At 36.6% G+C, this 27,580-nt stretch overlaps 1 protein-coding gene across 2 annotated transcripts in view; it reads right to left on the reverse strand.

Moving 5' to 3' along the window:
- The window catches only part of EREG (epiregulin), a 53,643-nt gene extending 26,473 nt beyond the window's left edge, over positions 1-27,170 (reverse strand). The window contains exons 1-4 of one of the 2 annotated variants that reach the window (XM_001155238.7): positions 27,009-27,170; positions 22,160-22,260; positions 21,791-21,874; positions 3,517-3,596 (exon numbers count right to left, since the gene is read on the reverse strand). The gene's annotated coding sequence lies outside the window, so the exon portion shown is untranslated. The remainder of the gene's footprint in view (positions 1-3,516; positions 3,597-21,790; positions 21,875-22,159; positions 22,261-27,008) is intronic. The other variant, XM_063809550.1, reaches the window with a different exon arrangement.
- Between the last annotated feature and the right edge of the window lie 410 nt (positions 27,171-27,580).

Genomic DNA, 27,580 nt, shown 5'->3' on the forward strand with positions numbered 1-27,580 from the left:
ATACTATTTTAAACATACATTAAGTCTCTATTGTAATTAGTAACATGTATTCATTTTAAATTGATACTGAATTCATAAATGCTTTGTGGCATGTGTTTTTTCATTGATATATAACAAACATATAAGCACCGTTAAATGGGGAAGAAGAGTCTTGCGAAAAATAATCCTTTTAAATTAAAAGGGAGTCCTCTCATGAGAAGAATTAGGAAATCCTAGACTGGGAACATACACACACAGGCCCCAAACTGATATCAGTATTAAACCTATTGTAGACTGCACTCAGATGAAGCCCTGGGCCCTACCCATAGAACCAGCATTTAGCAACAGACAAGGACATAGAACACGTTATAATTCTTCCATCTCTTCCTTTTTCCCTCAGGTTATTGTTTCTTCTGACTATAACTGGCACTTATTTATTATGAAATTACTGCTTTTCTAACTAAAAAAAATGAGCATAGCTACTTGAGTGAATTAGTTTTTACATAACACAAAATGTTTTAAGTTGTTTTTCAGTCCTTAGCAAAAACCACTGAGATAAAATGGTATTGGGTTGCCATTTTACAATTAAGAACTTGAAAAATTTAGGAACGTGTTCAAGATCAAATTGTTACATTTAATATAAAAAAGACCTTAAATATGAATTCTGTTCTAGCAGATGCTAATTTTTAATTAACATTATAAATTTAATTGCATGTTAATCATACAGGATATTTTTAGCAAGCTCCATGTAAATGAAAAATTTATGCCTTTTATGATATATCTATATTTTTTCGAGATGGAGTTTCATTCTTGTTGCCCAGGTTGGAGTGCAATGGCACGATCTTGGCTCACTGCAACCTCCACCTCCTGGGTTCAAGTGATTCTCCTGCCTGGGCCTCTAGGGTAGCTGGGATTACAGGTATGCACCCCGATACCCAGCTAATTTTGTATTTTTAGTAGAGGCAGGATTTCACCATGTAAGTCAGGCTGGTCTCAAACTCCTGACCTCAGGTGATCCACCTGCCTCAGCCTCCCAAAGTGCTGGGATCACAGGTGTGAGCCACCATGCCCGGCCTGTAATAGCATTTCTATAGAGATATACGTAGATATAGAGAAAGTTGCAATTCTGAACCCCAAAAACAATCCAGTTAGAGACAAAATAGAGAAAAGGAAGAAACATATATTGAATGTAGTAATACTCTATTTTACTTAAATAGCTTTTATCATAGATTTTTAAAAAAATATTTTTCCTGTGGACTAATCCATTCTTGAATTGGTTTAAGAACTCATAAAGTAAATTCTCTTGTTTTTCTTTCAATAGAAAATTAGATGTAGAAGAAAACAAGAACTAAGAAAGTTTTAAAGTTTACTGAAATCTAAATTACATTTTCTTATTAACTTGATAATTTGAGAGTTTTTCTGAAATGAAAAATGACTCCAACGCATTTAAAAATTTACATACCATTTGAGTATTGAGTGACTGATATGGATGGCTGATTAGCCAATAGCTGATTAGATGAGAGGATTCATTAAAATACAATTTATTCTATTTATTCAAAACTATAGGTGGAAAGGAACATGAAAGTAATGGATACTTGTTCTTAAATCTAAATGAGATATAACAAATAATAAGAATAATAGCAGCAAATATTTCTACATGATACTTATAACTCACTAAGTGGTTCAAAATATATTTGGTGGCCAGCCACTGTGGCTCGTGACTGTAATCTCAGCAATTTGGGAGGCTGAGGCAGGAGGATTACTTGAGCTCAGGAGTTTGATACTAGCCTGGGAAACAGTGAGACTTTGTCTCTACAAAAAATGAAAATAAAAAAAATTAGCCAGGCAAAGTAGCACATGCCTGTAGTCCCAGCTACTCCGAGGCTGAGGTGGGAAGATCACTTGAGCCCAGGAGGTCAAGGCTACAGTGAGCCATGATTACACTACTACACTCTAGCCTGGACAACAGAGTAAGACCCTGTCTCAAAAAAGTAAAATAAAATAAAATATAAATATATCTGCTTATTTATTCCTCAAAATAGCCCTATGAAGTCAGTACTCTTTTATTTCATTTTTTAGATTAAAGCAAAAAGGATTAAGAAATTCACCCAAGGTTCTTTAGCTCATAAATCGCAGAGATGGGATTCAAACCAGGCAGCCTGACTACAGCATCTATACTCTTTGCTATCATATTATATTGCTTTAGCGTGTAGCATTAAGTGCACCTAAAGTTCAGAGTTTGTTACACATATGATCCTCTCATTTTTTAAGTTAAAATCTGTGTTTCTGGAGTTTTTTAGTCTCAGATTACTTGCAAAGAACATTCATATTCCTTTGCAGATAGTTTTTACTTTTTTCTGAAAAAGAAATTTATATGTTGTCTTTTTATCAAGAAGAAAATCATGTTTGCCAATCTTTCAGTTTCCATCGCTAAAGCATTTGTTAATTACACTTTTTTATTGCTCATTGTTTATGAAAACCATTTTATTCTAAAAATGTCACAGCAAAAATGACATCCCTGAATTTCATCAACATAATTCTCTGGAAAATTACCCAGTAATCACAAAATATTAAAAGGCCAGATAGTATTTGATTTTAGGAACCTAGATGATTCTGAAGCTGCTGCTTGTTATACTTGCCATGAGTTGCACCCTAATAATAGAAGAACCTCCCCTTCAGCCAGTTATGCAAACCCACACAGCAGTAATTTATACACATAGTGATGATGAATTAGGAATGCAGCTATACCTACTTAAAGGACTGCTTTTTCATGTTTTATGTTTAGCTAACACCTAGTTGCATATAATTGTATGTTTCCTACTCCTTAAGCAACATTTAACAGTTAAAATGCTAACTTTCAAAAAGCCATTCATTCAACATTTTATGTCTCATGCAACCACAAGACAGCCATTTAAATGCATATATTCAATTCGAGGAACTTTGCATTTTACTTGTCAATCATTTACATGATTATTTCATAATCATATGTGGATTTATGTGGTTTTTACAAATATTAATGTTAATGTTCTTCTCAGATGTAGAAAAAGGATAAAACATACATAGTAGATATTTAAACTTGAAATCTTCTTGTCTTTCAATCTCCTTAAAGATATCTGAATTACTTCCTATATCTAAGATTCAATAAGCAGTACCTAATTTATGCAGACTCTGGAGGTAAAATACGCAGACGACTGAGTGCAATGCCAAAAAAGCTCCAAGAATTTTTTCATGATTAGTATGTTTTTCTCTGTTTATCACTACCACCAACAGACAGTAAAACATTGCTAGTGAATGCAATAAAACAATAGCCATTAAAGTCTTTATTACTTGTAATATATATTTGAACTTAAATAGCCCCCAATAAAATTACACTTAAATAAGATTATATCTTCTAGGGCATCTTACTCTGTAAGGGATTATTTGTGTAAATTATTAAAATTTTATTGTAAGATTTATTGGACTCTGGTTCTCACCTGTGGATACATTTTTAAATCATTTGGTCAGCTTCAAAAATATATAATTATATCTGGGCCTTACCTTTCCAGGATTCTAATTCATTTGGTCCAGAAAGAATCCCAAATCAATGCAGCTTTACAAGCAAACAGCTTTAGTCTTAACTAAAACACGGAAAGAGAAAGAATATTGAACTATACATTCTAGATTCAAGCTCTCGTCCTGACTCTGAAAATAAATTGTTACCTGATCTTGTGTGGGTTATTTAACCTCTCTGAATCAGACATTTCTCATCCTTAAAATGTAGGCTTGAACTACATGATCTCTAATCACATAGCTTACTTGGTACCACATTAAGAATATAGAACCACAACTTCATTATCTCTTGACCTGTATGTGCCTTTAAACATTAGGCAACCTTAGGCAAGTGTGCAAAGGTATTGGCTAAAATATTCTAGAGTGATAGCACAGATAATGTCCTCAGGATATGGAAAAATTATACATCTTATAAACAGGTTTCTCCAGTTTTCTAAAATCTTGACTTCATCTCTCCTAAGATTTTTGCTTAGGCTTTTTTTTTTTCCTTTTTTTATGTTCCTCCCTTTGCTTAAAACATATGAATCATGAACTCCACAGAACACAATATGAGGATTTAGGAGCTAGAAAATCCAGATCCTGCTGAGGATTAAGAAGTCAATCTTGTTGTATGACCCAAACCACATTCATAAAGAAAGTTTCAATTTTTCTGATGGGAGAAAAGTATATAAATTGAATATTCTAAATACCAGAAAAGAAAATAATCAGTCAAGCCAAAAAGACACCAAATTAATAGTCAGAAGTCCTAGGTTTGAATACTGTTTCTCACCATTTCTGAGTCCCTTGGCCTTATGACATTGAAACTATATTAGCCTTATCTCTACACCTTGCAGATAGTTACTTCTGTCATTCATGGCACTCAAAAAAGATTCTGTTTAATGAAAGAGTGAGACAAAACTATAAGATATAATCATTGACAATAATACACATCAGATATTTGTTTAGGGCCAGGAGATACAAAAGAGTTAAAAATGGTAAGAGTAGTCATGATAGCGCTGGATTCTCAAAGGAGAAGGAGGTGGGTGTTCCCAAGAGGAAGCATAGGCACCAATAGCAGGTGGAACAATGACGTCAAAACAATAGGAATGGAGGAAAAGATGTGGCAGTAATGAGATCACCGGTAACCTTTCAGGAGAAAGTTCAGAAGCATAGAGAGGATATAAGTCAAATTACAGACGTATAAAATCATGTATTTCTTCTAATTCCAAATAATCCATAAGTGAGGATGGATATGAGTGAGCTTCAGAATGAGGACATTTACGGCCTGGGCCTCTTGTAAGTTGTCAAAGTGTAAGTGTAAAACTCAGGTAGTAGAGATAAATCATTCTTCCATGTGGGCCTTTGTCTAACCTACGATATATTCAAATGAATGGGATAGAAAAGCTACTTATGGTAAATCTTACTATGACATGCATACTTATATTTTTCTATTTAATTTGAAAGAAACATCAAAAATAATTTTCTCTAATACTACATAGCAATTGTAAACATTATTCCTACTTAAGAAAAGTATTCTTGCACATTGCAATAATGAGATTAGGAACAAAGTGATTCTCTGATATTCTATACTTAATATTACATTCAATCCTTATTTAAATTTATTGGTCTCTCTTCTTATTCCTTTCCAATCTACCTCAATTTTGGGGGAAAAACTTTTATCTTCAGTGAGGGCTAAAAGCTGAGACTGAGAAACAAATATGAGTCAACGTGCTCAGTGTTAACATGGTGCTATGGAACTTGAACTGATTTGAACCTCAGAATGGCATATCAGAAAAATGATGAAATGAAAGAAAATCATTCTTAAGGCTTCTAGACTCTACTTTCAAGTGACTATGTCTCTCTCAGACTATAAATCCAGCCTCAGAATCCCTCAAAATGCTTGTCATCTCACCAGTCAACCCCACAAACTTCCTGGAACACCATTAATTTTCCTTCCTCTAAAGATATCTTCCAAAACACACTTACATATAACATCCAGTTAACTTTCCACCTTTGTACCAGAAGAAATAATACTGTAGATCTGTTCTTTCTGACTCAGTGCAACTGTGTTCTTAAGAGTATATGAAAAAAATGAAGTTAAACGAAACTCCAAATCTCACCAACAGAATATCTAAGTTTTATGTAAAGTTTGAGCCAATACCCTAGAGGCCATCAGTGTCCTACCTAGATGACAAGGTGTGTCTTTGGACTTGGAAAACATATATCCCATGTACCATGGGTCTCCAAAACAAATGGTTGTTCATTTATAGCTACCCTTCTCTTTATAGCTACCTGTAATGCCAGTCTCGTGAACATTAGAGCACTCAAAGATGAAACTTTCTGCTCTTTATTAACACATCTGCTGTACCTAGGTCTCTGGAAGCTCTGAGAAACCCTGACCCTCCAAAATCACAGGTCAATAAAATATATTTAGAAGGAAAAAACTAAATCAAACTCAATAGTACAACAACAAGGTAGGAATTTTTTTTATGTTAGAGGGTAAATTTGAGGGTTGAAGCCTTGGGGTTATATAACATTTCCACTTTTGTGACTTTTGAATTAAAAATATTTTATATGACACTTGAGATCAAGTTAATTGGTACTTTTGCTTATTTCTTGTCCTGGTCAACTCTCAAATTAGTCTCTACTTAAACACCACTTCCTTCAGAAGTCTTCCCTGATCTTCCTGGACCATGTTAGGTTACTTGAGTGATAACCTTGCATTACATTTTGGACTTATTCTATCATAAAACTTATCACTTCTTCATATATGTGTTTCTTTGCTTCTCCCATTAAAAGGAAAGCTCTAGAAGAAAGAGATAATTCTCTTTTTTATTTATTTTATATTCTTGGTACTTAACATGGTTTCTGACACACAATACATGCTCAGTAAATATTTGGTAAATAAATTAATTGGTAAATGTCTATTGACCTCACTGATCATTTTGCGCCATAAAATAAATATATAAATAAAAAACAGGCCAGGCACGGTGGCTCACGCCGTGATCCCAGCACTTTGGGAGGCTGAGGCAGGCAGATCACCTGAGGTTGGGAGTTTGAGACTAGCCTGACCAACATGAAGAAACCCCCATCTCCATTTAAAAAAATACAGAATTAGCTAGGCATGGTGACACATGCCTGTAATCCCAGCTACTCGAGAGGCTGAGGCAGAAGAATCGCTTGAACCTGGGAGGCGGAGGTTGTGGTGAGCCAAGATCGCACCATTGCACTCCAGCCTGGGCAACAAGAGTGAAACTCCATCTCAAAAAAATAAATAAATAAACGTAATTTTGGAGGCATTAAAGTACCATGTAAAGAAAGTAAGCTGAGAAATATCTTTTATGAGTACTTTTTGTTCTTAAATCAGAACTTAAGATGTTGTTAAATATAGTAGCTTTTTTCTACATCCTCTGACTTTTTATATTAACTCATTTACCACATTGTTCTTCATTGCCATTTCTTAAAAAGAAGACTCCTTCTTCCTGGCCCCTCTTCATGTATTCTTTATTGACTTGCTTCTTACCTCCTTCTGAGTCTTGTCTGGTTATTATTCTCCCTTAAATCTTTACCAGTCTCTTATCCTACTACTTTCTTTTCTTTCTCACCATACTTAAGTCCCATCTTCCCCGAGCCTTCACAAAGTCCTCCACTTTATCACAACCTTTAACAGTTTCACCTTTTCTTCATTGTTAAATATGTCAAAAGACAGGTTATAACTGACTTTCTAAAAATCATAGCAAAAACATTTTCTCCACTCTAACTGTTGACTTCCAGATTTTGTTCCCCTTCTCATTCTAAACTGGTTACCATCATCCCTGTGTTTAGATGTTAAAATCTCAATTATAGTTCAACTTTTATTTGCAAAACCATCCCATTTAAGAAGTCATGATTTTGCAGTTGGGTGTGTATTTTTACATCTTTAAAAATCCCCATAATGTTTTACATATATCGTTTGTTTTGTATCAGAAAGGCTGCATGGCACACTAGAAGTGGGTGACGGTTCTTAGATGTCCGCCTTTGAATACAGGCTCCACTGCTAAGTAATTGTGTGATATTGAGCAAGTTTCTCATATATAAAATTAGATGATAAGACAGTTGTGAAAATGAAAGTACTAAAGTAAAAAATTTTAGAACATTGCCTGGCACATATAAGTTACTCAATAAGTACTAGCTATTGCTCTTCTTAGTGCTGATTTAAAAGTTGTGTCCTCTTCAATGCCAGGTTTGATTATTCTTGAAGCCACAGTGACGCCTTCCTTGTGTTTGGATACCCTGCTGTCTCTAGTGTATTTTTTTTGCATGTAGTAGACAGTAAATATATGGTTGTTGAATGAATTTTTTGATTACCAAAGCTGAATTCCATTTGATAGATTTGTAAAAGGAAAATAAATCTCCAGACCCCAAATTCACTATGCCAAAAGAGAAAAGTTAAGTGTGGAAGCTGAATCACACACACACACACACACACACGCACACAAAACTGCCTTTCCTTTTGTTGCTTAACTGATAGATATACATGTAGAATGCCACATGTCTTTGCGGTGGCCTCCCTCACCCTGACTATGTATTCATATATAAACTACTTATCTTCAGGGTACAGGACAAGAAAAACCAGAAATTGTCCCCTGCACCCTGCCCATCCTGAGCCAAATGTATACTTGACTTCTTCCTCTACTCGATGTTGATTTATGTAAATTGCAGGTGTACTGAGCACGAGATAAATATATAATTGTTTCCTCCACCCCTTCTTTTTACGTGCAACATGTGGATTCAGTAAGGCTAATCAAACTGTCATAACAATGTGATCATACCCTCCATCTTTTTTTTCTCTCCCCTTTCCCCTCCTGCCCACTTTTTCCCCTTTAAATATCAAAGCCCTCAAAATCCTCTTTGAAGAAAGTGCAGGCTACAGATTCTGCTCTGGCTTGTGTTTCTTTATCCGGGGCATATCCTCAACCTTGGCAAAAAGGAAAAAGAAAACTTTCTAAATTGATTGGAATGCACCTCAGTCATTTTATTTGGTTTTACAGGTTATAGGAAGAGATGAAAATTAGATTGGAACTAGGTCATTCTATATCTGATAGTAATCAAACACTACAATATTAATTATTATTGCAACTGTGATTCCTGTTACATTAATGACGTGTATGTTATCTCAACTAGCTCCCAGACCAGTTTTGTTAGAGACCTACGATTCAAATTTAGGGCCAATGGTAAGGAACGGTTGCCCATTAACCAGTCCACATAAGATTACTTCTCAACATTGATCAGTATCACTCACAAGTCACAATGTCATATAATGGGTTTGGTGGAGCCTGTTGAGCAGAAGAAATACTTTAAGAAATCTTCAGAATATGCTGCTTTTTGAAGACTTTATGACATCTCGAATCATGTTAAGAAAAGCTGGTCAGAAATTAGATGCATCATTTTGAAAAAAATACTGTGTAGCTTAAGGAGCCAAGGGACTGCTATTGGCAACTCAGCAATTGGAGTCTAACCAACACAATATCTTTGTGCTCCACATAAAAAGAAACTGATCTCTTTTGGATGTTTATTTGAAAATTAATACAGGAATGATGCTGGAACCTAAAAGACAAATACATCTGCAGTGCTATGAGGAGAAGACACATCACCCAATTCCACGGATTTACTAAGTTATTTGCTATGCCCACTTTTTGCACTTAAAGCATTTGAAATATTTTCACATATGTTTCTCTATAAAGGACTTAGAGTGTAAGAGACAGGCCAAGTTATTCAATAATCTTAGGTTTGAAACCAAAGCACTTTTTAGATAGATACAAAAATAGCATGGAACTTATAATGTTATAAATAAATAAACTGCTAAAAATATCCAGCTACTTTTTTTATTGCTAACAAAATTCTTGCTTCCAACTTCTTCATTGATTGGTCTATACATGTGTTTAGTTATAACTTTTCTTCTAAATATGCTTTCATTATATTTTATTAGAGTTGGAAGTTTGTCATTTAAAAATCACCTTACCAAAATGTTACCATTTTTATGAGGTTTTCTCAACCTCATGAAGTAGTATGTGGTCTTCTAGACCTAAAATCCTTTTTAAATTATGATGCAACATACCCAGGAATATATATTCATTTATATCTGAAATAAATATTTAAAAAGAAATTATTGAGAAGCCACTTTAATCTTTTTAAATTTCATTTGAAAGCTAAAATATAGCTGAGATTTATTAAAATTTATTTAATGACACATTAATTGGTTACAATAAGCAATTTAGAAAAAAAAGTGGTTTGATGGTGCTTTAGAACAGTGACTATCTTGTGGATCCTGAAGCCTTAGGAGCTTTCTGAGGGAGCTGGGGGCTAAGAGTCTCTGTAGCGGTCAGACATTGGAGAGAGAATATGTGTTTCTGAAGAAGATAAATTCCAGGTTCTCACTCTCACTATTGCTATTTTTTATTATGTATATAGGTCTTCCACATAACATTTCATTTAAAGAAACATATTATTGGTTTAAAAAGTTTGACAGTTACCTCTGTACATTATAATTTCCCTAACTTATAGGTTAAATCCTGTATGACAAAAACTACTACATCTAAAATTACTGTAAAAAAAGATTTCTCATATGATTTTTTCATTTCAGGGAATACTCTAGGTACAAGTACAGTAAAACTTGTCTGGGCCCTTAGAGTTTCTAATAATGCAATTTCCCTTACATTTTTTAAATATAGCATCATTAATTTTGGAATTAATATTACAGGCTTGTGTGAATTTGTTTAAATAATTTGCTTGTATTTTAATCATGAATTCAATGTTAAGTTTTGCTCAGAATTTGCTCAGAATTTAATGCTAAGTTTTGAGTGCTCATTGTTTTGTTTCTGGTAAGGGAATAAATTTTACCTTCTTAAGGCCAAGATACTTTATTTATTGCTTTACTCTTCATGGCTTTTTGGATAAAGAACATTTCACTTTAGTCGAAAGGAAAACTAGACTTTATCAGTTCGTCAGAATGGGCCAGATTGTTCCTAGAGAAATGTGTGATATTTCAAGCACAAAGGTAGCATTCCACAGTTTTAAACTAATTAGAAAGAATTGAAAACGGTTATCAGAACTTCCTAAAATCACTCAGTTTAAGACAGGTAAACAAAACCAGTTTATAAAGATGAATCAAGATTATGGTGCAGTTAGGGGAGGGGTAGAAGACTAGGAAGCAAAGAAAGAGAAAATTTGTATTTATTGAATGTTCAGATTGTGTGAAAAATTAAGCTAGGTACATTAGACATGTTCCTTCTTTTAATCTTCAAAACGATTCATGGACTTGGTATAATAATCGCCAATTTATTAATGAAAACCTGAAAGTTAAATAACACATTCAATATCAGGCAGTGATGAAGCTGGGATTTGAAACTAGGATTATTAGATTTCAAATCCCTGGCCTTTCTGGTGTTCCATTTACATCGCAAGACTGGTCTACTTCTGCCATAGAGTTGACCTCCTAACTACTGCCCAAGCACCAGGTTTTCTCACTGATCATGGTCTGAATATTACACACTGTTCTCCATCAATTCAGTCCTCTAGTCACCAATCCCCTTGTGGCTCTTCCTCCTCCTTTGGAGACTGTCTCACCCTTCAGACTGTCAGCACTCTTCAACTCACTTTTAGCTTAGTTTCTGCTTGATCCCAGTTTGGCTTTAACTTTTGACTACACAGCATCAAACTACGTTGGGTTAATAAGCCTCTTAGTTTAAAGCCATATCACAAGCCAACTTTATAAAACCCCTCCTCCAAGAAAGTCACATCTCCTTAGCTTAAACGGGACTCCAAAAGTAGAGAACACGTGCAGACACTTCATCTCACAGTAACCCATGCTCTGGTGAGGAAGCATTAGGTCCAGGATTTGAGGATCATTTGCATGAGAATTACAGGAGCTGGCTGAGAAGTCCAAACAAGTAGACTATTTGAGGCTGACAATTGGCCTCCACTCTCAGAGGCCTGCAGAGCCAAAAATAACATCTTTTCCTAACCTAAATCGTCTATCAGATAGAGAGGAGGGTCACCCAAATGGGAGGATGGTTGGGCAGTATTAGCTTGAAGTGAGCATCACCAGTTGGGGCTGAGTCGATACTGGGCTGAGTGGATACATGAAAGGCAAACAACTCAGAATGTTTCCTAGCCAGAGGATGAACAGAAAAGGCCAGAATGTTGAGTAAACCAATTGACAACCTGTAGTGTCTGGTTCTATAGAAAACTGAGGATGTAGGGGCACAGTTTCTTTGTGATATGACAACAGAATATAATGCTGTTGAGTAAAAAGGGATTTCTCCTTGTTTTTAAAACCATATGAAAGAAAACAATCAAGAATTTTTTTTTCAAGGGAAATATAGATCAAAGGCACAAGAAAGCAAGCCCATCTATGGAGGTCTGTTGTACCTGGGATCCTACTGATAACCTGGAGAATTCTGGTGTGTGGAGTTTCCCAAAAGACTCTTCTCTCTTCTAGATTAAATAAAGACTTGGGGAGGGAAGATGGATTTCTCTAGGCCATGCTAGAATGGCCTGAGGAACACTTTTTAAATTCTTTCCTTTTCTGGATGGCAAACCATGCCCTATGTCTTGCACTTTTTTGCATATTCTCCAGTGCCTGGCTCTGTACATGGAACATTATTGTGCTCTATTAATATTCTTTAAATAAATGAGCGAAGTGATGTTAAATGGAATGATATATGGGAAAGCATTGAAGGGGGTGGGAACTAAAGACATGAACTTGGTGCCAGCTGGGTTCAAATCCTGACTACCCCATTTACTAGTTGTGTGACTTTGGGCAAGTCATTTAATATTTCTGTGCCTAATTTTCTTCCCTTGTATAGCAGAAATAATAGGATCACTATCTCCTAAAATGTTGTGGGTCTTAAATAGGCACAAAATATTTAAAACTGTGCCTGGCCCATGGTAAGAGTTCAGTAAAGTTTAGCCATTTTGAACTTTGAAACTGTAAACTAACTTGGAAACTATAAATCATACAAGGTTTTTACTGTTTTTAAAATGACCAAGATTGGATTAAAGACTAATGCAATACAGTAAACTCATGACATTCAAGAGTTTAATACTAAAATTTGACTTTTTATTGTCATTTCTAAAGATTTTATTTTATTTTTTTTCTATTTATTTTTTTTATTATTATACTTTAAGTTTTAGGGTACATGTGCACATTGTGCAGGTTAGTTACATACGTATACATGTGCCATGCTGGTGTGCTGCACCCACTAACTCGTCATCTAGCATTAGGTATGTCTCCCAATGCTATCCCTCCCCCCTCCCCCACCCCACAACAGTCCCCAGAGTGTGATGTTCCCCTTCCCGTGTCCATGTGATCTCATTGTTCAATTCCCACCTATGAGTGAGAATATGCAGTGTTTGGTTTTTTGTTCTTGCGATAGTTTACTGAGAATGATGGTTTCCAATTTCATCTATGTCCCTACAAAGGACATGAACTCATCATTTTTTAATTTGGAATATTTGTAATTTTACTTAGGCTTGAACTTGAATTGCCAGTACTTTTAGGCTTGTATGCAAGATCAGTCTTCATTCTGGAGAAAGTTCCCAAATATTGCCCACAACACCTGGCATTTCTTATCTTTACATATGCAACATCTGTTTTACTAATAAGCACTACGAGGACAAGAAGTATGCGTGTTTTATTTCCAGAGGCTAATAAAGTAATAGAAATGGCTAAAAATGGTGGTGCTTTTACTATGTGCCAACTACTATGCTGAATTTACATAAATACATAACTTAATATCTTAATTCAATACTTACAATAACCATTTGAAGTTGGCAATATTATTGTAATAGATTATTATTCTGAGATATTCACTCTTTTAGCCCCACTTCCATCCATGTGTGGAAGGTACTTCCCTACTTCTTGATTCTGGTTTTGGCCATATGATTTGCTTGAGCCAATGAGTTGTAGGCAGATATGATGCAAGCAAGAGGCTTGAGAAGTACTTGCATGGATGGGCTTGCTTTCTCGCACCTTTGACAGCACTGGCAAAACTAATGCCTGGGATAGTCACAGGTCTCAGGGGAAGGAGAGAGTCCTGTAGAGCAGAGCTAAGCCCCCAGATAAAACCAGTCTAGATTAGCCTACCTCCAGCCAAATCCCAGACTCATGGGGAAACCCACCTAAAACCAGCAGAACTTCCCAGCTCTGCATTGACACTGCTTTGTCCGTATCCTGCAAATTTTGGTAAGTTGTATTTTTATTTTCATTTAGTCTAAAATATGTTTAAATTTCACTTGTGACTTCCTTAACTCATGTAGTATTTAGAAGTGTGTTGTTTCATTACAAAATATTTGGGAATTTTCCAGCTATCTTTCTGTTGTTGACTTCAAGTTTAATTCCAATATTGATTTTGAGTGCTTTAAAATCTTATTGTATAATTGTTATTCTTTTAAACTTGAGGTTGTGTTGAGATGTGTTATAAGGGCCAGAATGTACACTATCTTGATGAATGTTCCATGTGAGCTTCAAAAGAACGTGTTTTTTGCTGTTGTTGGACATATTCTATAAATGTCAATTAGATCATATTGATTGATAGTGCTCTTCAGGTCATTTATATCCTTACTGATTTTCTGCCTGCTTGATATATTAACTACTTAATAAGGGGTGTTAAAGTCTCCAAATATTATGGCAGTTTGTCGGTTTCTCCTTTCACATCTACCAATTTTGCCTCACATTGCTTGTCTCTATGTTACTAGGTGTATACAAACTTAGGATTGCTCTATCTTCTTAGAATTAACCCCTTTATCATTATGTATCAGTTATCTTCCAGATCAAAAATGAAAGGTTTTATTTACCTTCACACATTCTTTCTTTGATGTTCTTCCTTCTTTATGTAGATTCAAGTTTTATTTTTATTCTCCCTGAAGAGCTATCTTTAACATTTCTCACAGTGCAAGTCTGCTGGTAATGACTTCCACCAGTTTTTGTCTCAGAAAGTCTTTATTTCTCCTTCACATGTGAAGGGTGATGCCGCTGCATATTGGATTCTAGGTGGTTGTTTTCTGTCTTTCTTTCTTTCTTTTAATTATGTCACTTCACTTTGTTATTGTTTGCATGGTTTCTGATTGGAAGTTTATTACAGTTCTTATTCTTAGCTCTCTATGGGAATGTTCTGCTCTAGTTTATTTCAATATTCTTCTTTTGTCTTTGGTTATCTGCAGTTTGAATATGATATGCCTAGTCCTAGTTTGTTTTGTTATTTACCTTGCTTTGTATTCTCTGAGCTTCCTGAATCTGAATTTTGTTGTCTGTCATAAATTTGGGAAAATTCTTAACCACTATTACTTTACATACTCCTTCTGCCCTGTTTTCTCTTTCCTTTCCTTATAATATTCCCATTATGTAAATGCTACACTTTTGAAATTTTTCCATATGCTTGGATGCTTTGTTCTGTTTTTGTGTATTCTATTTTTTTAATTGAATTTCAGTTTTTAGCAGTTTCTATTGATTTATCTTCAAGTCCACTGATTTGCTTATCACTTGTCCTGACTTATGTCCTGTCTACTCTTGGAGCCCATCAAAAGTAATCTTCAAGTCTGCTATAGTATTATGGTTTCTAGTGTTTCCTTTTAGATATTTCTTAGAGTTTCCATCTGTATGTTTATGTTTACCATCAAGTCTTTCATATTGTCTGCTTTTCCTATTAGAATCTTTAACATAATAATCAGTTATTTTTAATTCCTTATCTCATAATTCCAATATCTTTGTCATATCTGAGTTCTTATGCTTGTTTTATCTCTTCATATAGTGCTCTTTCTTGCCTGTAGGCATGCCTTGTAATTTTTTTGTTGAAAGTAGGAAGGCATGATATATCAGGTAACAGAAAGTTGGGTATATAGGCTTTTAAATTCCTCTAGAGTTTTTTTTGGGGGGGTTGTTTGTTTGTTTTGCATTTTTGTTTCTCATCATTACTTTGGACTTTCCTAAGTACTCCTCCGTGGAGACAGTCTGTCCACTTTTCAGCTGCTCTTTTAGCTGTATTCCACTGTTACCATACTGGAGAACCACTGGTGTACCAGTGAGGGATATAAAAAGGGAAATGTCCTATATTCTGTAAAACAAAAAATAAAATTTTAAGCCACCCCAACCCACTAAAGAGATCCTCTGTGGGCCTAGGGGATCCCAGAGAAAACTGAAAAACTAAATTCCTGGCCATGTTGGGAAGGGAGGTCAGATGTGCCTCATTAAACCCCATCCCTTTGGGAATTTAGGCACAACTGACCAGCATTAACATTAAAACAGAGATCATGAGATTGACAGACTCTATGTGGCAATAAGATATCAAATTCTAATCTGACTCAGGTATAGCATCACATGAAAGATAGCAGACCCTGAAGGAAATAAAAATATTTTATCCTAAAATATATTTTTTACATATTTTGAAGTAGCCCTGCAAAGCAATCTTTTATGGGGAAAATTTGCATCAGTAGAGAATCTCAATTAATGCAGCCAGTTCTTTCTCTGATCTAGGAGAGATAAATTGAGTCTCATATATTTTAATGTCCAAAAGGAGATATTTGCTATCTATTATCTCTGAAGACTGCTACCTATTAGGTTTCATCTCACAGCAAGAACCTCGGTCTCCACAAGCCCCCTTATCTTACTCAAGCATTTTTTTCTACTCCAAGTCCTTAGACAAAATTTAACTCTTTCAACCAATTGCCAATCAGAAAATATTTGAATCCACTTATGACCTTGATATAGTTTAAATAAATGTTCCTGACAAATCTCATGCTGAGTTGTCATCCCCAGGGTTGGAGATGGGACCTGGTAAGAATTGTTTGGGTCATAGGGGCAGATCCCTCATGGCTTAGTGCTGTGCACACAATAGAGAATGAGTTCTCAGGAGATACGTTTTTTAAAAAAAAATGTGTGACACCTCCTACCCCACTCTCTCATTCCCATTCCTGCCATGTAATGTGACTGCTGCTGGTTTGCCTTCCACTATGAGTCAAACCTCCCTGAGGCCTTCTCAGAAGCTAAGCAGATGTTGGCACCATGCTTTCTGTACAGCCTGCAGAGTTGTGAGCCAGTTAAAATTATTTTCTTCATTAATTACCCAGTCTCAGATATTCCTTTATAGCAGGGCAAGAATGACCTAACACAGAAAACTGGTACCAAGGATTGGGGATATTGCTATAAAGATATCTGAAAATGTGGAAGCAGCTGTGAAACTGGGTAACAGATAGAGATTGGAAGAGTTTGGAGGGCTCAGAAGAAGAGAAGAAGATGAGGGAAAGTTTGGAACTTCTCAGAGACTGGTTAAATTGTTGTGACCAAAATGCTAATAGTGATATGGACAATGAAGTCCATGCTGATGAGGTATGAGATGGAAATTAAGAATTTATTAGAAACTGAAGCAAAGTTCAACCTTGTTATGCCCTAGCAAATAACTTGGCTACATTCTGTTCATGTCCTATGGATCTGTGAAAGTCTGAACTTGAGAGACATGACCTAGGGTATTTGGAGGAAGACCTTTCTTTTTTTTTTTTTTTGAGATGGAGTCTTGCTGTTGTTGCCAAGGCTGGAGTGCAATGGTGTGATCTTGGCTCACTGCAACCTCCATCTCCTGGGTTTAAGTAATTCTCCTGCCTCAGCCTCCCAAGTGGCTGGGAATACAGGCACCCGCCACCACGCCCAGCTAATTTTTTGTATTTTTGATAAAGACAGGGTTTCACATGTTGGCCAGGCTGGTCTTGAACTCCTGACTTTGTAATCCGCCAGCCTCAGCCTCCCAAAGTGCTGGGATTACAGGCATGAGCTACTGTGCCCAGCCTGGAGGAAGAACTTTCTAAGCAGTAACATATTTAAGATGTAACCTGGCTGCTTCTAACAACCTATGCTAAGATGCAAGAGCAAAGAAATGAGTTGAAGTTGGAAGTTGTATTTAAAAGGAACGTAGAGCATAAACGTTTGAAAAATGTGTGGCCTGATCATGTGGCAGAGAAAGAAAAAGTTCTTTTGGTAGAGGAATTCAAGGAGGCTTTGGAGCAACCACTTGCTAAAAAGATTTGCATAACTAAAAGAGAATCGAATGATAATGTCCAAGACAATGAGTAAAAGCCCTTGAAGGCATTTTAAAGATCTCTGAGGTAGCTAGCCCCTTGCAACAGAAACCCAGGAGGACTGAATGTTTTCAGGGCTAATCCAGGGGCACCACTGCCTTGCAACACCTTAGGAAGCTGCTCCTCACATCATGGCCACTCCACCTCTGGTTCCAGTCTCTGTTCAAAGGGGTCCAGCTAAATCAGGCTACTGTTCTAGAGGGAACAAGCTGTAAGCCTTACTGGCATCCATGTGGGTTAAGCCTGTAAGTTCACAGAGTGCATGAGTAAAGGAGGCGTGGCATCCTCCACCTAGATTTCAGAGGATACATAAGAAGGCCTGGGCATCCAGGCAGAAGACTGCTGCCAGGGTGAAGCCCTCACAGAGAACCTCTACTAGGACAATGCAGAAGAGAAATGTAGAGTTGGAGGCCCCAAACAGAGTCCCTACTGGGGCGCTGCCTAGTGGAGCTATAAGAAGAGAGCTACCATCCTCCATATCCCAGAATGGTAGACCCACCAGCAGCTTGCACCCTGTGCCTGGAAAAGTCACAGGCACTCAACTCCAAGCTGGGAGAGAAGCCATGAGAATTGAACCATGCAAAGCCACAGGGGGTGGAGCTGCCCAAGGCCTTGGGAGCCCACCCCTTGCAACAGTGTGCCCTGAATGTGGGACATGGAGTCAAAAAAGATTATTTTGGAGCTGCACTGATGGGTTTTGAACTTGCATGGGGCCTGTAGCCCCTTTCTTTTGGCTGATTTCTCCCTTTTAGAACAGGAATGTTTACCCAATGCCTACACCCCCATTGTATCTTGGAAGTACATAACTTGTTTTTGATTTCATAGGCTCAGAAGTGGAAGGGAATTGCCTTGTCTCAGATGAGACTTTGGACTTTTGAGTTAACACTGGATTGAGTTAAGAATAAATTTCAGGGACTATTGGGAAAGCATGATTGTTTTTGCAATGTGAGAAGGACATGAGATTTGGAGGGCCAGGGGAAGAATAATATAGTTTGAATATACATCCCTGCCAAACCACATGTTGAATTGTAATCCCCAGTGTTGGAAGTGGGGCCTGGTGGGAGGTGTTTGGGTCACTGGGGGGTGGATCCCTCATGGCTTGGTGCTGTCCTTGCAATAGTGGGTGAGTTCTCAGGATATCTGTTTTTCAAAATGTATGTGGCACCTCTCCTGACACTCTTTCTTGTTCTCATTCTCACCATGTGATATGCCTGCTCCCACTTTATCTTCTATCATGAGTAAAAGCTCCTTCAGGCCTCCCCAGAATTTGAGCAGATGGTGGAACCATGCTTCCTGTATAGCCTGCAGAGTTGTGAGCCAATTAAACCTCTTTTCTTTATAAATTACCCTGTCTCAGATCTTTCTTTACAGCTATGCAAGAATGACCTAACATCGACCTGTAAGTGCTCCTCCCAATCCCCCTCCTCACTTCAAGATACCCCTCCTCTTTAGGCTGAACAAATGTATACCTTCCATATGCTGATTTGTGGTTTTATCTATGATTCCTGTCTCCCTAAAATATATAAACTCAAACTGTAACTGAATTGCCTTGGACACAGTTTCTCATAAGACCATTCCCTGGGCCATGGTCACTAATACTGGCTCAGAATAAACTTCTTTAAATATTTCACAGAATTCTTTTTGTCAAAAATCTTATGCATAATGTCTTTTAGTAAGTCTGTGTTCCTAGGCTGCAAACTTCACAGGTATTTCTTAGCTTTTTTTCTCCTTCTAATGAGTAAAGAGGACTAGAGGGAGCTGGAGTAGGATAACATCCTTCCATCAGGTGGGATAAGGCTCTGGTAAAGTATTTCTTGTGGAGAGGAGGCCTTTGTTTTGGAGAATGCTCTGTGCATGTTTCAAAGGCTATGCTTTCCCTCCTCCTGCCAGGGCCAGGAGGGGCTGCTTCTCACATCTTCATCATGAGAACCTGATGGATTTTCTAGAGATCAATCCCATTAAAGTGTGTTCTTCAAGACTTCTGTCAACAGTTGTCTGTTTCTTATTCTTATACTACTGCATGCTCAGCCTCCCAATTTACCAATTTACCATTTTTTTCTACCAGTTTTTGACTTCAGCTGCTACTGCTTCAGATAAACATATTTCAGCAGTGACTCTCAAGATTCACTCATCTGCTGGATTTTGGGGTGGTAGTTCGCCCTGTGGCCTCAGTTTTCTGAGAGATCTAAGAAAATTTGTTTATTTTTAGCTTGTTCAGTTTTTTCTTATTGTAAGGATAAGAGTAATAACTTCTAAGATCTTTACATATTGGAGCTGAAACCAAATATTTATCAAATCATACATGTGCAGAACATGCAGGTTTGTTACATAGGTATACGCGTGCCATGGTGGTTTACTGCACCCATCAACCTGTCATCTACATTAGGTATTTCTCCTAATGCTATCCCTCCCCTAGCCCCCAACCCCCTGACAGGCCCTGGTGTGTGATATTCCCCTCCCTGTGTAGTGAACTCCCATTCATAATTGCTACAAAGAGAATAAAATACCTAGGGATACAACTTACAAGGGATGTGAAGGACTTCTTCAAGGAGAACTACAAACAACTGCTCAAGGAAATAAGAGAGGACACAAACAAGTGGAAGAATATTCCATCCTCAGGAATAGGAAGAATAAATATCATGAAAATTGACATATTGCCCAAAGGAATTTATAGGTTTAATGCTATCCCCATCAAGCTACCATTGACTTCACAGTATTAGAATTCACAGAATTAGAAAAAAACTACTTTAAATTTCATATGGAACCAAAAAAAATCCTGTATAACCAAGACAATCCTAAGCAAAAAGAGCAAAGCTGGAGGCATGACGCTACCTGACTTCAAACTATACTACAAGGCTATAGTAACCAAAACAGCATGGTACTGATACCAAAACAGATATATAGACCAATGGAACAGAACAGAGGCCTCAGAAATAATGCCACACATCTACAACCATCTGATCTTTGACAAACCTGACAAAAACAAGCAATGAGGAAAGGATTCCCTATTTAATAAATGGTGTTGGGAAAACTGGCTAGCCATAGGCAGAAAACTGAAACTGTACCCCTTCCTTACAACTTGTACAAAAATTAACTCAAGATGGATTAAAGACTTAAACATAAGACCTAAAATCATAAAAACCCTAGAAGAAAACCTAGGCAATACCATTCAGGACGTAGGCATGGGCAAAGACTTCATGACTAAAAAAACACCAAAAGCAAGGGCAACAAAATCCAAAATAGACAAATGAGATGTAATTAAACCAAAGAGCTTCTGCACAGCAAAAGCAACTATTATCAGAGTGAACAGGCAACCTACAGAATGGGAGAAAATTTTTGTAATCTGTCCATCTGACAAAGGGCTGATCTCCAGAATCTACAAGGAACTTAAACAAATTTACAAGAAAAAAATAAAACAACCCCATCAAAAAGTGGGTGAAGGATATGAACAGACACTTCTCAAAAGAAGACATTTGTGCAGACAACAAACATATGGAAAAAAGCTCATCATCCCTGGTCATTAGAGAAATGCAAATCAAAACCACAAAGAGATACCATTTCACACCAGCTAGAATGGCGATCATTAAAAAGTCAGGAAAAAACAGATGCTGGAGAGGATGTGGAGAAATAGGAAAAATTTTATACTGTTAGTAGGAGTGTAAATTAGTCTAACCATTGTGGAAGACAGTGTGGTGATTCCTCAAGGATCTAGAACAAGAAATACCATTTGACCCAGCAATCCCATTACTGGGTATATACCCAAAGTATTATAAATTACTCTACTACAAAGACACATGCACACATATGTTTATTGCAGCACTATTCACAATAGCAAACACTTGAAACCAACCCAAATGCTCATCAATGATAGACTGGATAAAGAACATGTGATACATATACACCATGGAATACTATGGAGCCATAAAAAAGGATGAGTTCATGTCCTTTCCAGAGACATGGATGAAGCTAGAAACCATCATTCTCAGCCAACTGACACAGGAACAGAAAACCAAACACTGCATGTTCAATCTCATTCTTAACAGCATTCCCCAAATGATCTTGACTCATGTATTTTCCAATTTGCAAAAAAATCCATCAAAAATCATTGTAATATTTAACAACTTCATCATTGACAATCAGAAGTTTGCATTTATTCAACCTCTGTCTGTGAACTCACCTTCTCTTTGGAGCCTCTCCCATACTTAAAATAGACATGTAAGAATGTGACTGGCTGATAGATTTATACAGTAAAACCAGAGATCTGAAAAAGAAAATACCCAGTGACTAAGTGTCTTGGATCTAATGTCTGTAACTAGAAACAAAGACAATATTAGATATGCAAAGAAGCTATATAATAACTATTATTATAATCACCTAAGCACTTAAGAACGAACACTAATTATGTCATAGATATAGTCATAGGAATGTAGTGGTAAAAATATAGTTGTTGGATGTTTTAGTATAAATGTGCTGGTAAAATAAATACAAACCTCATAGATTTCTTTCACTTATCTATTTTGAAAAATTTTGAGATATTTAAACTTACCCCATTGTTCCTCTTTACCTCCTTGTTGAATTCTCAGTTATGCTGATATGTAAGATAGCTTGGGTAAGCATGAAGAGATCTAGTCCAACTCAGAGTCATTCCTATTTGAAATACAAACATGGAAGTATTTGATTAATGTTGACAGATCTGCTGTTCCAGGAGTTTACTTTATGTTCTGATTTGGTGGCAGGATTGTCCTGGGAACCCCTGGAGAAACCTGAGATGAGAACAGGTTCAGATCAGTGTCCCTGCCAGAATCTCTGGGCTGAGCAGACAACTAAGAACAGAAAAAGGAATAGGTGCTTTCAGTACAAAGAGAATTTTCAATTATGAGTGGTGGTGAAAAGACTCTCTCTTTCAGCTAAGACAGGACAAAACAGGGTGTTCTTAAGGGGTTAAGGGCTTCCAGGATGTACTCTGGCAGTTAAGAATGGATACTGAAATAGATCACAAATAATTGGTATAGTGTCATTCTTGAATATTTTGGAGGGTGGAGGGAGGATAGACTGATATCTATGTTTCGGTGACATTTTATGTAAAGACTAGGTAACTTCTTGGGGTCTTGACTCTGCTAATGCACATACATAACTCTGCCAATGTGCATACGTAACAGTGCTTCTCACTGTTTTTAAACTTCATTTGTGAAGTTTAAAGATCCCACACTTATTAAGTTGGAGTTGTTTAACAGGCTTGAGTGATAGTTTTATCTATAGAATGGAGCTAACAGAACATATACCATGAAATACTTCTGAGATTGAAATAATTTCACATATTCAAAGTGCTGAAGATAATGCCTGGTGAATAGAAGGTACTCAGGACATAATACGTCATTTCTCCCTAAACACAGACACAGGCACATACACACACACATACTCACACTGACTAAGAAACAATCCTTGTCCATGACAAAGATTTCAGATAAACAGCATATCACTAAATGTTAGAAAGGGTCCTTTATATTATTGCAAAATAAATAAAAGTTTACTGGATATGAATTTCCTCATTTGTAAAGAGTGTTGCAATGTCATGACGGCTAAGCAATGTTTTCACGTATGCACAGTTGTTGGGTAATCACGAAGATACTTAATTATAAACACCAACTCTTCAAAATTTAATGTGGGGAAGATCTTTGTTTTTACAAAAGAGAATTGAGCAATAAGACATAGTATTTTTTAAATGTCTAAACTTCTTTGTCTGGGGGATAGGTAATAAATAAAAAAAGAAGATATTTATTTGTGTTAAAAGCCATCAGGTATAATATGGGAATTAATTTCACTTTTAACTGTTTATAGTTTACTACGTATCCAAGCTGGAAAACAGAAATAAATAATTTGATTATTTCTTTATCTGGTTTTTGTTTATTGATAAGCATAACATCTTTTTTCATTTTGGTTCTTGAGTTGATATCAATTGTATATTGTAAATGCTGTAAAATAAACTTTATAAGCCTGAGCTTAAGTTTTTCTTTAGAATTTTTTTCAGAAACTATAAATATTACAACATTTTTGGAATGGCTGCATATCTGAAGTCTTATTTTTTCAAGGACACAGCTAAGTTATTAAATGGATTAAATAAAGTCCCAAGAAGACCCTTGAAAGCACACATAATAATAATCTGAGAAAACGTCTGAAAGATTCAGTAATTTGGTAGTTACCTATAAAACTACAAGTCAACTAGTATTTGCTTTAAATACTCATAAAATTATTTATTCACTTAAACCTTAGTCACAGAGTGTATGATATTATTAGTGGCATTGAAATATAACAAATTTCACAAACAAATCCTTCCATTCACAGAGCCGTTATTTTTTTCATTATTTTAGCATTCCTACTAGCTAAACTAATTCCATTGATTCCACTGATTTGAGTGAGGGTAATTTTGCAGTAGCAGGATAAAAACATTATTGTTTGAAACAGAATGGACAGTGATCTCTTATTAGCTAAATGGTGTTTCTCCAAAATTCATACGTTAAAGTCCTAGTGCTTAGTAGCTCAGAATGTGATTGTATTTTGAGATAAAGCCTTCAAAAAAGTGATTAAGTTTAAAGGAGGTGGTTAGGGTAGGCCAGAATCCAATCTGAATGGTGTCATAAGAAAAAGAAATTTGGGCCTACAAAGAGATACCAGAAACATTAGAACACTCAGAGGAAAGAACAGAGCTAGAAGGCGGCTGTCCACAAGCCAGAAAGAAAAGCCTCAGGAGAAACCAAACTGTCTGACACCTTGATCTTAGCCCTCTAGTCTGCAAAGCTGAGAAAATAACCTTTTGTTTTTCAAGCCACCTAATCTGTAGTATTTTGTTATGGCAGCTCAAACAACCTAATATAGATTTGATCTTTACAACCCCTTAGGAGGAAAGTAAGACTATTATTCCTTTCTTTTTTTTGAAACAGTCTTGCTCTGTTGCCCAGGCTGTGAGTGCAGTGGCAAAATCTTGGCTCGGTGCAACCTCCACCTCCTGGACTCAAGAGATTCTCCTGCCTCAGCCACCTGAGTAGCTGGGATTAGAGGCATGCACCACCACACCTGGGTAATTTTTTGTATTTTTAGTAGAGATGGAGTTTCACCATGTTGGCCAAGCTGTTCTCAAACTCTTGGGGTCAAGTGATCCTCTTGCCTTGGACTCCCAAAGTGCTGGGATTATAGGCATGAGCCACCATGTCCAGCCGACTATGTGTATCATGTTGAAGATATGAAAGCATATTTTATAAGGATAAGTTCCTAGAACCAAGGTTGCTGGCTCAAAGATGTATTGCTTCTTATATTTAAAATGTGATAATGTTTCCATTTCTTTATCAACCCGAGGGCTACACCATTAAACAGAAATAAAACATCATTTATATAAAGAAAATTGGTCCTTTGCTTTAGGGATGTCTTGCCAGTATTTTGTTTGGACTTTGATTTTCTTATGATACTTTTTTGACACCTCTAACGTGTTGTGTGGTTGAATTTATATGTCTTTTATTTTACAATTTCTGTTTCCTTGTCCACACTCAAGAAGGCTTTCACTTAAATATTATTTAAAAAATTCCCTTGCCTTCTTTAGTACTTTCATAGCTTCATTTTTATGTTTAAATACTTGATTCATCTAAAATTTGTTTTAGTGCAAAGAGTAAGTAAACAGCTTATTTTTTATATGTCTATCTCAATTTCTCAACATCATTTATGGAATAATCTATGTTCTTATGCACTGATCTGTAATGTTATCTTAGTGTTAAGACTCTACTCTATTGCTTCCTATCTTTTGATTCTGTTTTGCTTTATTGATGCAGCCAGTCTGTTTCACAAATTGACCAGTTGTTGTTTTGTTATTGTTGTATAAAATCTCAAGGCCTTCCTTAGAGAGAATTTACATTATCATGATGCTGACTGTTTTTATGCAAGAGTGGGTATATTTTCCAATAGATTCAGATGCTCTTTTATCTCCCATAATAGCATTTTAATATTTTGTTCATAGGGCTTTTACACATTTCTTATTAAATTTATTGAAAGATATTAAAAATCATTCTGTGATTACTGTTTTCCATTTTATATTCTAATTGGTTATTGATTCTATATAGGAATGCCATTAAATTGTATATATAAATTTTTTTCAGCCATCTTACTGAAATATCTTCTGATTGTAATAGTAAGAATAGTAGGAATTGTCTTATTTGTTCTGACAGGAGACTTGAGGCAATGTTAATATCCATGAACTAAATACTGGTTAATCAACGTGGTGCATCAAACAAGGCAGTACTCTACAACTCTGGAATAAATGACACAGCCTTGAATACACTGGCACTGAAAAATCTACAAATACATAATATTAGGTTAAAAAAGCCCAAAACTAATGTTTCCAGTATGGTATGACAGCCCCTTGTTCAAAGCAGCTGTCACCTAGGGGGTCTCAAAGGCACTAGGCATGCAATATCATTTTCATTGTGCTTGGAGACCACAATCCTCAGGAATCGTAGAAAAGACAAATGATATTATCAAAAGGCACCTCAGAAAACTGCCTAAAGAGATTCATCTCCCCTGGATTACTCTTCTTTCCATGGCACTAGTATGTGTGAGAAACAACTTTCGAAGCTGGGTTTAAGTTCCTTCAAAACGATGTATAGATGGCCTTTTCTCACCAGTGGTTTCTTGCTAAACCAACAAACCCCTGATGTGATTAGACATGTAACTTCTTTGGCCCATTTCCAATAGGAACTGAAACAACTGTCGGAGGACCAATCCTGTGAAGTAGAACCACCTCTATTCAACCCAGGGGACCTAGTACTGGTAAAGGCTCTTCCTTCCTTTTCTCTCTCTGTGGCCTAGATTGGGAGGGGCCTTCCACCGTAATTCTTTCTACTCCTACGTCAGTAAAGTTCACTGGAATAGATTCTTGGATTAATTATACTCGAGTAAAGTCTGGGAAACTGATGGAATTACCTCTGTTGACCCAGAAGAGCACCCGAAGCAACAGTGTGAAGAAACAAAACTTAAGTGTCAATAATTAACCTTCAATGGATATCCTCTTTATAATCTCACCTATGCTTGCTGTACTCACCTTTGTTCTGTTCCTCACCATAAGGCATCTTTGCCAAGGACTCCTTATTACTGAATGTCCCTGGGATTATCTACTCTCCTAAACAGCTATCTCTCTTCTAAAGTTTAATTGCCTTCCCCCATACAAGATTTAATTTCCTTCACTGGGGTGAAATATCTGTGGCCACAACATTGTTTTCAGAATGATTAGTCTATTTTACTTCTTATTTCTGTTATCGTTGGCAATAGAGATTTTCCTTTTAGCTCCTCTTTGTATACTACACATATTTGGTCCACGGATATTTAACCTCCTTGTAAAATTTGTTTATTCTCACCTAGAGACCATCAAACTCCAAATGGTCATGCAAATGGAGCCACGGGCAATGGGTCCCATTACCTGGTCCCATTACCCGGGAAACACTTCGATAGGCCTCTGAGAGATCTGACTGCCGTTTTCCCAAAACAGTGCACCCTGTCAGCATGAAGCAGTTAAGAGCGGTTACTGTCTGTATCCTAACAGCAGTTAGATGTACCTCTTCAGAGGAGGGATTGATAGCAAAAGGAGGCAGACAGATTCCTAGGCAGATAGGGACAGGTCCCCGGTGAAAGCCGACCTTCAAGCCAAAGACAGCCTGAAGCCTGAAAACCCAGCAGACAGTTCTGGATAGCGTCCAAGACCAGAGTGAGAATACCCTCAACGCATTTTAGCCAGTCAAATGGTGCTTTTTCCACGCCTCCCCATGGACCAGTCAGAATGCACTCTCCTCTTCTGAGCCAATGAAAACCCTGAACTGAGCCATACATTGGATTACTCACTTTCTGGGCCCCCTCTCACGCAGATGACTTCCCTCCCTTGGGTCCATTCTCCACTGACAGCTTTCCTTCTGTTGCTCAATAAAATTCTTCT

This window comes from Pan troglodytes, chromosome 3 (genome assembly GCF_028858775.2).
Source record: "Pan troglodytes isolate AG18354 chromosome 3, NHGRI_mPanTro3-v2.0_pri, whole genome shotgun sequence".
NCBI lineage: Eukaryota > Metazoa > Chordata > Mammalia > Primates > Hominidae > Pan > Pan troglodytes.